Below are 15002 nucleotides of genomic sequence, written 5' to 3' on the forward strand. Positions count from 1 at the left end.
TTTAAGGAGCTGCTATGACTCACTGAAGATGCTATATAAAGAATTAGTCTTGTTTAGATAAAATACTTGCAAGTGGGAATTAGGAAAAAAACACTTTTTTCACAACTGAGCAATTGTTACCTTTTAAATGGCATTGGGTGGGTGCAGCTATGGTTTATACTCAAAGTAAATGTCATCCAAGTCTTATATAAATAAATTTGTGCCCTCTCCAGAGGCTTTTCACTTGGCATCCATGTGTCAAGTTACACATTCCCACAATGATTAGGTCTGAGCAAAAAGTGTAGTAATGAAAAGAGTTGGGGAAAGGAATTCCCACGTATGTAACATTTTATTCCTTCTTACCTGGTGACAACCAACATTTGAAATATAAGCTTTTTTCTGTAATTAGGTATTCCACTTTGAACTGTGACTGTAAAAAATTCTGCCTTGACTGACGCTATTTCAGTTATTTACTTGACCACCCGTATCAAATTAAAAATTGGAAAATAATGGACAAAAGGAAGTGGTACAGGAGAATTAGAAATAATTTATTAAATAAGAATGATTAAAGTCTTTTTTTATTATTACTGGATCTGCAAGAAAATGATACATGGGGAGACTTCCCATTGCAAAATCCAGCCACTTTATTGTGTTCTCCTTTTTCCCCCTGGGGTTCTGGATGAAGCACCAGTTTATTAACATGCCATGATTTCATTTAGCAGCTGTCAGAAATTGTGCATTTTCTGCCCATTTTAATTCATGTAGGATAATATTCCTTTTAAAAAATTCCTTTACAATCCATTACATTTTTTTCACCCAGTAGGTCTTGCATTTTTTTTTTCATCACCAGTGCAGTTCTAAACCTCTAGAGGAAGGAAGGTGGGGGAGAGGAGGGAGTGTATAGTTGTACTTAAATCCTCATATGTGAGCATTTTCTCTCCCCCCCCGCCCCCGGAGGAAGAAACTGCCCTCCCTCAACACTATGTTGCTCTAATAACAAAACTATTCATTGTCTCATTCATCCGGGTCATGGTTGTCCCAAAGAAACTTTTTTAAATGGCAATTGGATTTTATTTTTCCTGAAGATGTTTTGCTTCTCATCCAAGAAGCTTCTTCAGGTCTGATGAACTGAAGAGTCAGAACTAAAGAAGCTTCTTGGATGAGAAGCAAAACATCTTCAAGAAAAGAAAGAAAGTTCAGTTGCCTTTTGGGACAACAATATTCATTGTAATCCAATAATGATTTCCTCTTCCTTATAATCATGCTCTAACCCTTGCCTTTTAGATGTGTTCAATCTAAGTATATAGCACAGGGTGGCCAGCTATGACCCCTTTATGACCAATGAACTCCAACTCCCAGAATTCCATGCTGGAACTGAAATCCACAGGTCCCAAAGGGGCCATAGTTGCCCACTACTGATCTAGCAGTTTTATCTATTAATTTGTGTTTTTTTTTTCTTTCAAATTAAATGGAATTTTTTTGGGGGGAAAAGTATAGAGCATCAGAACTATCTGCCAATCATTAGGTTATCTCTTTGAAAACTGAATGAAATGGAACCAAATTTGATACTGCGGGAGAAGCTGGCAAAAGAAGGATAAAGTCTGAGAATGGATTGTATCTAATTTTGGGTTATGATCAATGGGCCATAGGAGTGATGTATATTTTTAATATGGCATATTATTATTAAACATCCTCAATTTAGAAATCTGCTATAAATTCCTATTCCCATCTAAATGACATTTGGAGATTTCCTGTAAGTTGTTAAGAGTTGGGCAGCATACAAAAATTAATAAATTATTAGTATTAATATTTCACTGTTCTTTTTTCCCCAAAACAAGTTAAAATGAAAGTTTTTAATCTTGTTAGCTATTACAAATGATAAGAAAACCCAGATTAATAAAACCTTGTTCAGAACACATTGTCAATATATTGGCAAGGAACTGATTTCTAATTGTTTCTTGTGCATAAATGTTGGCATTTCATGAGATCAGTACTTGGCTGTCAATTCTACCTGTTAATTAGCTGTGTCCCATTATGTAGTTTTGTCTGGACTGGACTGATGAAGATCAGCCAGTGAAGAAAACATATTATTATTTTATTTATTTTTCACATTTCTGAGCCACCCATCTCCTCAGAGGACATTTCATTCACTTGAGAAATTCCAGTAAAATCAACCTGCATATTCAATAACTAAAAATTATGCTTAAGCTTAACTTTCTTTGGTCAAAGGTCCATGAGAAAAGGTCACAAAGTAATGGAGGTCCTTAACTGGATTTTAGTTTTACAAATTCATAACTTCTGTTGAGCAGAGAAGTTATATTAAATAATAAGGGTGCTTAGGGGAAATATAGATGGCCCTATCATATCTATTAAAAAGGATCAATACAGCTTTTCATAATTCTTATGTGATTTTTATAGCAATTTCATAGACATCAAATTTTGAAATAGTAGCCTTAAAAATCAACTCATTATAGTGAAAATGAATTAAGAAGAAAGAAGAAAGCTGGACTTCTGGTGAAACAAAGATTTGCCAAAGCAGACTCAGGAAAAAACTGTAAAATAGTATGTGTGTGTGTGTGTGTGTGTGTATGTGTATATATATATATGTATGTGTGTGTGTATATATATATATATATATATATATATATATATATATATGTCAAATGCTTGTTAACTATTTTAGATTACCTTGCTAGGCCCCAAACATGGGACAAATCTTTATTTCCTGTGTCAGCCTAACCTGAAGGCCATCGACAGGCAGTAGTCACACCGGTGACAGCTCATATTTGTGTAAATTTTAAATTGCTAACAAAGAATTAAGGGAGACTGATATGCATTTCAAACTTATTAGTTTTCATCAGTCAGTATATATATATACTGTATATATATATATATATATATATATATATATATATATATATATATATATATATATATATATATATATATATATATATATTTCTCTTCAAGCTTACCTCATATTGTTTATATTTGTTGGAAAATTATATAATATCCCTCCTTTAGTATAAATACTGCTAAGTTTACATATGTACTTAGACACTCTTTTTCTGGTATTTCACAGTTCCATATCTCCATCAGAGAAGTTTCTTGATTTATATCATGGCCCCATAACTAACCTTCTGTGGAGCATTAAACCCATTGAAATAAGGAGATTCCGCAGGATTTCACAGGGTCTGTTTTCCTTGTTTGTTTTACATATCTTGGTTCAACAGGTTCAACAGGAATATAAGGGCCAGCATGAACAAGGAGAAATATTCCAAGTGGAACTATTAACTTGAAGAATGTGCCCTTCAATTGCACATTTCTTCTTTGCTCAGTTTGAAATGTCTTATTAAACAGTATTCAAAGACTAGGAGACCATAGAATCATTCAAAGTGTTTTATCACAAGCACTTTGCAAGTTACCAACCCAAACGATGTGCAAGATGAGTGATTATACACAAACTAACCCAACTTCTACACTCTTTGGAATTTGTTAATTTATTATTTGAATATATTTGACAGTCAAGAATCCCTATTGAGTATGACATGTTCCTATTGTTATTCTTAGAAAGCTGAATTGCCAGCTTTCATAAGTTTTAGTCCAGAGTATCAACTTGCTACAGCAAAGACATTTTAATCTACAGTTTAATGCTTTTTCCTTTTCCCCTCCCTGATACCTGATATAAAGTAAATTGCTCTCAGGAAAAAAAAATGGGGAAAATGAAAAAGAAAGAGGAAAAAGACCTTAGTCATTAACTGAAAGTGCTCTCTTTTCTTTTTCTTTAAGCACTCCATTACTCCCCCACTGGGAAATTTCTTACTTTATTAGCATTCTTTTTTGAATTTGCATTAGCCATATTAAAAATGCTGCAATCCTAATGGACTTTACTATTTCCTACGTATTTGTGGTCTTCTGTGCAGTTTCTCTTGGTTTCATATATTTTGTGTCAGACAAAATTTCATATTTTAAGGAAAGAAAAAAAATAGGGAATTGAGGGGCAATCTGCTGACATTCTTCTTTCAGAGTTTGACATTAAAATAACATCTGTTTAGTGAAATAATTCACTTGAATGCTTACAAAATACATATTTTAATATGCTTATGTCCATATACAATTGAATATTTTGAGATAGATATAAATGTTTGTCTTCTCTAGAAACCACTTTATACTGCCACAAAACAATCAGAAGCAATATCACAACATTCATATTATGGAACCTGCCATCTATGCTGCTGTGGTCACAATTCTTCTCAGCTGACCAGAAGAGAAAAAAGTCTCCCCTTGAACTGGATTTACTGTATTATTTGGCAGAGTAGGATAGTTAAATCTGCAGTGGTTTTAGGTATCAGAAAAAATACAGGAAATAATTAGTTATGTAATTTAAAATAAATATGTGATTTAGTTTTAATAATGTTAGCTCTGCCAGAAAGAAATAGAGGCACATCTGGAATAGACTGGCTCTCATGTTGAACCAACTTGGCCAGGTTTAATATTATGGGTTGCAACCAGAAATAAATGACTCACATCTATTTTTACATTTGTTAAGTGCCCAGTTTTCTGGCCACAGTCATATTTGTCCTCATTTACATAACACTTTTCAAATTCAGGGAGAAAATGTCTGCACAAAATTTAGTATATTTGAGTGCATTTTTCCTATGTTGTTTCCCTTTATATAACACCTTTGCATGGATTCTTTACCCAGATATATGTATCTGTGTTAATAAACACATTTTGTATTTTTCACTACAAGACATTTTTCAAGATTCTTAACAATATGAGTTTTGCTGTGTTCCAGTTCATCTTTAATGTTGGAAATGACAGTTTGTGAAAATCCATACACAAAATTGAATGGATTTTTTTTTATCCACGGGAGGAATAGCTGCCTTTGATTTCTCCCACCCCACCCAGCAGCATAAATCTGCATTTATTTTTTATTTAAATCATGTATATTCTCCTTCTCTATTCACCTGATGAGTCAAAATGGTAATAAAAAAATATAAAGTACAGATTTAAAAAGGAAAAGAGTATTGAAATTCAGAATGGGCGCTAACATGAATGAACAATTAAATGTTTGGTGAAGGAGATATGTCTTGGATGTTTCCTCTAAACCAGACAAAAGGAGATTACATAGATATCCCAAAAGTGCTTTTTCAAAAGACAACCGGACTTTATTTTTTCTTTGAAGATGTTTTGCTTCTCATCCGAGAAGCTTCTTCAGTTCTGACTGAAGATTACATGGAGTTCCTGCAGAATTATACAGTCCAAAATGAAATACTGTATGTAGCAATGACTATAACTGCCTTCCAAGCAATTGACTCCAAATGAATTTTTGTAAGTTGCCTTGAGCATTATATATAGAGAAGGATTGATTGTAAAATAATAATAATCCCAAATAATCAAAAGGTGTCTCTGAAGGTTGTAGTCTATCCTGCAAGTGTAGCAGAAACTCAGGGTTTAAGCTGGTTAGGGCTTTAAAAATCAACTGCAATGCATGATTGTATTCAGTAAGCATTTGGCAACCAATGCACATTTGTTAAAGTGCAGCTACTAATTGTATGTATTTCCTAGGCCTGTGGTGGCAAACCTATGGCACGGGTGCCACAGGTGGCACGCAAAGCCCTTTCTGTGGGCACCAGTCCTAGGTCTTCAACTGGGTTTTATAAAACCTTTTCAGTTTAGGCCTCCACTGCCGTGTGCAAAAAAAAAGGTTCAATCAATCAATCAATCAATTTTATCATCTCGCGGGGAAAAAAAAGATCTCTCAAAGTTGGAATTGATTGATTAAACTTTTTAGTCCCACCCAGTCTGCTGTTACCACCGCAACCATGCCCACCCAATGGGCCACACCCACCCAATAGGCCACACCCACCTGGCACCCAACGATACATAAGTGGGTTTTGGGTTGCAGTGTGGGCACTCAGTCTCTAAAAGGTTTGACATCATTGTCCTAGGCCTTTACTTTTATATAGTGTACACAATGGTACTCTTCCTATTTCCCCCACACCAACAACCCTGAGACAGTGGCTGGACATATGTTACCCAACTGGTTTCTACTCCTAAGGGAGGACTAGAACTTATGATTTCCCAGTTTCTAGTGTTAGCACCTCTATAACAAGCTGGCTATAATTTCACTGATTACCATGTAAGGATATGTTTCCAATATCATTCATCAAGGTGACCAAAACAGTCTTGCACAGGATCTGAAAATATGAATGTTCAGTGTAAAGTACCTGTGCTCTTTCGGACACTCAGGTGAAAACTGAAGTCTTCATAAAATATTCAACAATGATAGGAGTAGGTGTCTGATGGATCAGGGGTCCCTGGTGTGCAAAAGGTTGAGAGCCACTGTGATGGATCACATTTTTAAATATTCTTATATAAAGGTAAAGGTAAAGTTTCCCCCGCACATATGTGCTAGTCGTTTCTGACTCTAGGGGCCGGTGCTCATCTCCGTTTCAAAGCCAAAGAGCCAGCGCTTGTCCGAGGATGTCTCCATGGTCATGTGGCCGGCATGACTAGACACCAAAGGCGCATGGAACGCTGTTACCTTCCCACCGTAGTGGTCCCTATTTTTCTACTTGCATTTTTACGTGCTTTCGAACTGCTAGGTTGGCAGAAGCTGGGACGAGTAACAGGCTCTCACTCTGTTACACGGCACTCGGGATTCGACCAGCCAAACTGCCGACCTTCTGATCGACAAGCTCAGTGTCCTAACCCACTGAGCCACCGCGTACCTTTTATTCTTATATAATAACATCTAAATAACAGAAAGATATGTGTAGTGAACACAATAAAGCTGTACAGATCTAGATTTTGCAAACTATAGGATATATACAATAACCAAAATAATTCTTTTGTTTGCTTCCAGTTAGCCTCCCAAAGTCATTCTAGTAGCTAACTACATAAAATAGGATAATAATGCAAAACAATTTCTCTGTCTGTATAAATGAAAAGATTAACCATAACAGCTTGTGTAGTAGAAGACTCATTAAAATAGGGTGAGCAACCTGTAGCTATCTAGAATATTTTCATGCCAGCTGCAGTTGACAGGAGTTAGAGTTCAACAGTATCTGAAGGCCACATGTTGTCCATTCCTACAATACAGATTGAAAAGGACTTTATTAATTACTGTGGTATTTAAAGGAAAGACAAAAATAGTATCACCAGATGCAATAACTGCTTCTCATAGGTTGGATATTTTTCAGGATTTCTTAGGCTTGTTTGGGTACTACTACAATTGTTGTTCTAGGTAGAGCAGATAAAAGTACATAACTGACCCTCAGTAGAGATGAACTGCTTAGTACTTGCATGGGAGATCACTAAGAACACATTGAAATCATGGGCTAGATTTAAAGAAATGATAATATAGAGTATTCCAGAAAAAAATGCAGACAAAAGGATATGGGTATGTCCATATAATTAATGAAATGGCAAGTGATAGACTCCCCAAGTTATGCCTACTAGAGCAGTTAAAATTACAATTACAAACTTCCTGGTTCACTAAATTGACAAATTTTGTAAGAAGCTGTGGCCTTCCAGCCTCTTGCGTAACAGGGGAATGTTCTAAAAAAAGAGCTGCCCAAAGAATTAAGGATATTGAAGCACAATAGCCATCCTTAGTAAGGTGGGTAACTTGAAATGTCTGAGCAAACACAAACACACTTTTCAAGCAGACAGCTATTTGAAGTTACAACTGCCAAAATATCTTAGGGAAATATTCACATGAGTGAGATTTGAACAGCTTGACATAATGGTCAGATATGGGAGATTCCACTCTACACCCTATAATGGACGTTTCTGGAACTGCGGAGTCACAGAGGTTGAGGACCTGGCTCACATGCTATTTCACTGCTGCCTGTATATGAGGGTGAGAAACAGGTACCTTGGCCTATACACTAAACGAATGACCCATTGGGACCCCCATATCAAAATAACTTATCTTATGTGTGGCCAGAATTTGAAAATGACATTTAACACAGCACAGTATCTGAGCAAAATGGTTTGGCTAAGATCGGCATATGTGAGACTGATTGGGGTAGATTGTAGTGATGGTAGTGAAATATAATTTTATCATATTTTATCTATCTACATCTTAAATTGCCCTATTTGATTCTAATTTCATTTTAAAAATGTATTTTATCCCAATTTCATTTTAAATTGTACTATATTTCTATATTTCTATCCTAAATTATATTTTAACTAATTCCATTCTAAATGGTTTTTACTGCATTTTTAGAGTTTGGAACTCTGTACCTTGATATGGCCCATGAGCTAATCAATAAAGATTATTGTTATTGGTATGTCCATATAATCATTCAGGATGCCTACTTTTTTAATGGAATAACTCCATATTTGTTTTCTGATTGAGCCTATTCATCTTGCTGTTGGTCATCCTCTTCTCTTTCATTCTACCTCTTTCAGTATTAAGAATCTTCTCCAGAAATCTAATCAAGTAGTTTTTTGCATAATGTGTCATAGGATAATTTGAGCCTGGTCATTTGTGCTTAAAGTGAGAGCTCTGGGTTGATTTGTTCAATGGTCAGTTTGTTTGTTTGTTTGTTTGTTTGTTTTCTTTTGTGGGTCTCCATGGCATTCCCAGGAGTCTTTTCCAACATCAAAGTTCAAAAGCATTGATGTTTTTTTCATCCTGTTTTTTTTTCTTCAAAGTTCACTTTTTGCTTCCATAGAATATCACAAGGAATACCATGGCTTTTACTATTCTGACCTTTGTGGGTATAGACCAGGGGGTCTTCAGATGTGGCCTGAAGTAGCCGAAGGACCACTCGGGACGACAGGTTACAGAACTAGGACTTTATTTAGAACAAGGCAAAAACAGAATAACTTGTCCGGCTTTTATAGCCGGCAGCTGTCAGTGAGATCCAATCAGGATCGTTTCTTTTGGCGCCGCGTCTAGCCGAGCCAATCATCGCTGTCTTCTCTTGACAGTTCTTATTTCCGCATGGCTTGGTGTTTTGACAGCCACGAGCTGTCAGTGGCTGCGCCTGCGCCCTGGCGGGGAACTTTGACAGCTGTCAAAGTTCCCGCGTGTTCTCCTGTCAGATTTGTTTACCTCACAGAAATAAATGGAATAACGGTTTTAACTTACTGTTAACGTTTTGTATACATATATATTACACCCCTTACCCCTCCCCTGGAATGTTTCCTCCCCCTTGTTGGTTGCTGGAGCCGGCCCATTGGTAGTCTTTCAAATATGTGGGGGCTCTTCTGTTCCTGTTTGAATGCCTTGGGGGTGGTATGATGTCTGGCTCCGGTAGAGGCACGTCCTCTTGATCCTCCTCCCCTTGATTTGGTAGAGGCAATATGTCTCCGGGGGGTGGGTTTTGGTGGTCCTGTGGGTGAGGGTCTGGGTGGTGTTGTGGTTGTCTTGGTCTGAGCTGATCAATGTGCCGTCGTAGATTGCCTTCGGTAGGTGTGTGTATTAGGTAGGAAATGGGTCCACGGCGCCAAAAGAAACGATCCTGATTGGATCTCACTGACAGCTGCCGGCTATAAAAGCCGGACAAGTTATTCTGTTTTTGCCTTGTTCTAAATAAAGTCCTAGTTCTGTAACCTGTCGTCCCGAGTGGTCCTTCGGCTACGCCGGCTTCTCTGAGTCGGCTCAGCACAGCTGACAGTCTGTCAGCTAAGTTTGCTTCATTTTCTCCGGCGATGAGAACATCGTCGAAATAGGGGCAGACCCCGGGTATCCCTTTTAAGGTTTTTTCCATGATACCTTGGAAGATACCCGGGGCTGCCGATATGCCAAATTGGAGTCTTTTCACTTTAAAGGCACCGCGGTGGGTGACAATTGTTTGAGCTTCCGCGGTGTCATTTGTGACAGGCAGTTGCAAGTACGCCTGCGTCAGATCAAGTTTTGCGAAAATGGCACCGGAGCGGATGGAAGCAAGGACGTCCCTCACCGCTGGCACCGGGTAAGCATGGGGGCTGAGGGCTAGGTTAAGGGTCGCTTTATAGTCTGCACATAATCTAATTTCCCCGTTAGGTTTAACTGGGGTGACTATTGGGGTCTCCCAACTTCCCCCTTCTGTAGGTTCCAGCACCCCTAGTCCTACGAGGCGTTCTAGCTCGTTCTCTATTTTTTCTTTGAGGGCAAATGGAACCCTCCTAGCTCTTATCTTTATGGGCTGGATGGTTGGATTTAATTTTAAGGCGATGGGAGGGCCGGTGTATTTCCCTAGTGTGCCATCAAAGACGTCTGCATACTTGTTGCAGACGGCTTCGAGGCTAGAGGCTTCTACTGTGTTTACCCCAGTAATGGCGATGCCCAGAGGGCTGAACCAGTTCAGCCTGATTAGGTTGGTGCGGTTCCCTGGAGTCACTAAGACTTCCAGGGGTCCCTTGAATTTTTTGTATTCTACATCGACCTTAGCCTTCCCTTCTAGAGGAATGGGTTTTTTTTGGAAATCTGCTAGATGGACCTGGGTTTTTTTAAGGGGAATTTCCCTATTGCTTCATTGGCAGATCTCCTGATACGTTTTGAACGATATTAAGGAGACTGCTGACCCGGAGTCCACCTCCATGGGGCAGGTGACCCCCTGAATTTTTACCCTGATCCTTACTTTTGGATTTAGGCTATGCACCTTATCTATTGTTCCCACTAAGATTCCTGGCGCTCCTCCCTTGTTGGCCTGGGCGGTTGGCCTACCTGGGGGGTTGGCCTCCAGATCATGCACGTTGTTGCGGGGCCGGCTTCGGCACACTGGTTTGATGTGGCCGGTTTTTCCGCAATTGTGGCATTTTGCGTTCCGGAACCGGCAGCTTCCCCGGGCATGGTTGCCCCCGCAGCTGGCGCAGGTGGCCCGTTGCTCGTGTCGTGGTGGCGGGGGGTTTCTGGCTCTTTGGCAATCTGATGTGTCGCTTCTCCGCTGTTGTCGACGCTCCATCCTGCGCTGAAGGGCTTCACGGTCTGTGAAGTCCACTGACTCGTCGCTGTCGCTGAGGGTTGCGTTCTCATGGTATACGGTTGCTGGACTTTCTGGTGTTGCGGTGGTCGGTTTTTTCTTGTGGTTATATTCATAGGCCATTATCTCTCGTGTCAGTTCGGCTAGGCTCATGTCTGGTTTTGATGTCAGTTTTTTCTGGAGCCGCTCGTCCCTCAAGCCTATCACCACTTGGTCCCTGATGCGGTCTTCCAAGTCGGGGAAGCAGCAGTTACGCGCGGCATGCCTGACCCCGGCGATGAAGTCGTTTGCGGGCTCGTCTGGTCGCTGCTTCTTCTGGGCGAATTGTACTCGCCAATACAGCTCCGAGCGGGCCGGCATATAGTGTTTGTTGACCAGGTCCACGTAGGAGACTTCTGTGATGGGTACCGGGCTGAACAGCCCAACGGCAGCGTCGTATACCGGGGGCCCACTGATGTACAGGAGGGCAGTGGCCTTTGCTCTGTCGTCGGTGATTTTGCTGACGAGGAGGAACCCCTCGACTTGCCCCAGGTGTGACTGCCATCTCTCCGGATGGCGGGTATCGAATTCCCTCACACGCCCGAAGTTGGCCATGTCGACCGGTCCTGGTCTCGCTCCGTTCGGAAGTTAAAACTTCCAGTGACAGCTCTGGCCGGGAACTCTCTTCCTCGGCCGTGACTTCAGCTCAGGAGCGATCCCATCCTCGTCGCCAGTGAAGTAGCCGAAGGACCACTCGGGACGACAGGTTACAGAACTAGGACTTTATTTAGAACAAGGCAAAAACAGAATAACTTGTCCGGCTTTTATAGCCGGCAGCTGTCAGTGAGATCCAATCAGGATCGTTTCTTTTGGCGCCGCGTCTAGCCGAGCCAATCATCGCCGTCTTCTCTTGACAGTTCTTATTTCCGCATGGCTTGGTGTTTTGACAGCCGCGAGCTGTCAGTGGCTGCGCCTGCGCCCTGGCGGGGAACTTTGACAGCTGTCAAAGTTCCCGCGTGTTCTCCTGTCAGATTTGTTTACCTCACAGAAATAAATGGAATAACGGTTTTAACTTACTGTTAACGTTTTGTATACATATATATTACATGGCCCTTTTATGACTTGTGGACTTTAACTCCCAGAATTCCTGAGCCAGCTGGCTCAGGAATTCTGGGAGTTGAAGTCCACAAGTCATAACAGGGCCAAGTTTGAAGACCCCTGGTATAGACACATCATGGCATCTCAGTATTTTTTCCAGCACTTTCGTGGTGGCTCTACCAAGTGCTAGCCTGCAGGGTATCTTTAACTGCTTTTTATTTTACTACTGAAGCAGTGCTTTTACACCTCCCTCTTTTATTATATTGCACATTTTAACAAAAAATAAAAAATCAGGTTTTTCAAAATTGTAGCAATACCAATCCCCATTTGTTTAATTATAAATATAGTTCAGACAGTTCTGAGCCAGACAATGCCTTATGCAGAAAAACACTGTTGACCATTTTGTCATTCTTAAATGAGACTAGGTGCCATTATAGAAAGATAAATGTAAAGGCTTCCCTCTTTCAGCTTCTTACTAGAGTTTAATTTGATAAAAGAATTAAACTGATTCCTTTTTTTACATGTGATTCTTTAAACTGAAGAAAGGAGGAACAGTTTTAATACAATGGCAAAGTATGAAAAGAAATAGGGGTAGCAATCTTGTTAAATGAAATGATGCTAAATAGTGTAAACTAAAGCTACACTTCCAGATGTTATTAAAATTTCAAACAATGACAGAGTACTTTTGCAGGTACTGTAGGAGAGGACAAGTCCTCACTGTCCTGCCTTTTGACAGAGGAAATAAATCAACCAGCACACTTGAGGATAGTTTTCCAGGCTGCACGCTGGGAACTTCATTACACAAGCTGTGCCACATATTAGTATGCATATTGCCACTGATTGGACCTACATTCAAATCCTAGCCTACTTCTGTCACTGTTGTATGGTTAGAAAATCTGCTTTGTGCTTAGGTAAATATAATCCTAAAAACGGAATGAAGATATTCTTTAGAAGTCAAGGGTCTCCCCTTCCCAAATATAAAGAGCAGCAGATATTTTCAACTAACAACACATCTAATCTGTACTAACCCTGCTTAGTGCATGAAACGCAATCATATTATCATGGTTTTCATACCCCCTTTGATCTTTGTGCAATTGTTATTATGTTATTAGGGTGAGCTGCTTTTCCAAGAAATCCCATCTTCAGTAAAGAAAGTCTTCCTCAAAAGCTTTTTTGCATGCCTGTGAATAGCTATGCTTTAAACCAATTTGTTTGTATTTAATAGCGTAATATGCTTACTTTATGTTACAGCAGACTTTATTTGGTAGTTTTGGGAAGACCTGGTAGATGCACTGTAGGATCTTTGGGAGCAGTCACATATGGATCTGGGAAAGCAATTGCAATTATGCAACTATGCTCTTTCATATATTTTCTCCAGGAGCATGAATATGCTGGATACTAATGCTCTGATAGCTTATAGCTTATGCAACCTGGGAAAAGATCAAGAAACTACAGGGGTCTTTCTCCCTGTTTGTGTGTGTGTGTGTGTGTGTGTGTGTGTGTGTGTGTGTGAAATGGCTAAAGCAGTACTGCAGCAACAGAACAAAAGCTCTACCCCTTTTGAATGTACACTATGATGTTTCACACACATACAAAAGAAGGAGACCTAATGTCACAAAAGCACTAGATCCTGCAAACATTCTTATATTTAAAAAAAACACTTTCTGAAGACAGAGTTGTATTCTATATACTGGGAACAATGGATCATGTTATGAATCACTTTCATTTTTTATTTTTACTTTCATAAATGCATGGGTATCATACCAGGGATGGTTTTTAGCAATATGATTGGCTGCATATCTTTGTCAACAGATAACCTGATCTTGTTGATTTGTTGTATGTCGTATAGCAGTCATAAGAATCTGCTTCTATTCTATTACTTCCTGATGAAAGTTGCAATGAAAGAAAGGCCAAAAAAAAAAAACAACCCACTGAAATCACACTAGGATGATCTGCTGATGCCCTACATTTGCTCACCCATTTTACAGGCTACATTGAGAATACAGATAATAGCCTTTAAAAATTGGATTCTTCTTGCTCCTGAATCATCAGGATTTTCTCACTTGTACAAATGTTATGAACTGTTATGCAAATAAATCCACACATGAGTTCACATACATACAGGAGCCCACATATACTGAAATCAGGGAGGGCAGAAATTATATATATTCTCAAAAAGAATTTTTACATGTGAGGCTCATCTTAATGCATACAGTAAGTAGAATAAATTCTATAATTTCAGTATGCTATTTTGTAATCCTTTCATGGTATTTTGAAGGATCATACACTGCAGCCATATTACTCTTCTTTGAATGGTTGCGTAAAATGGCTGCTTCACTCCTAGATATTTCTTACACTTTGTAATTGTAATTATCTGCTCCAATCCCCTGCTTACTTTAATTAATGTATAGTTGTTATAGTACAGTGCACTTTAAAGTGTTAGTGAGAGGTAACAAATGGTCCATCCAAAGGTAACAGCTGACTCTGTAGCTTCAGCTATATTCATTAATGTCACTTTCCCCAGATAGAGTACTGTGGGAGAACTTTTAACCATTAGAAATGACACATCCAAGGACTTTTTTGTGTGCCTACATTAAAAACATTGTGTTTTTCTTTAAATACAATCCTGAAAGATAAGATGTATTGGAGTATAATGCTTTAACCATGGTTTAGCCTTTCTTTCCTCTTTCTCTTTCTTTTCTCTTTTCCTTGCATTTTTCACAAGACAAGGCCCAGGCTTGGCTAAGAACTAAGCAGCCCAGCTGCTGTTTGCAAAATGGAAAAGAAAAGAAGGATGAATACAACTACATGATTAGATAATGTCCTAGGAATAGTGCTATATAATTATGAATCACTGTTTTCTTCTGACTTCCTCTTGTCTTGTTTTCAAAATGGTAGCCAATATGCAATACCTTCATCTATCTGTGAATGGTCAGCTGCTCATATAAAGTTTTCTGTTCTTCCCTACTCATCATTGATTTGGCACTTTCTTTCTCACCCAGCACCTTCTTACACTCGCCA

This window comes from Vipera berus (assembly GCF_964194415.1).
Source record: "Vipera berus genome assembly, chromosome: 2".
In the NCBI taxonomy this organism is placed as follows: domain Eukaryota; kingdom Metazoa; phylum Chordata; class Lepidosauria; order Squamata; family Viperidae; genus Vipera; species Vipera berus.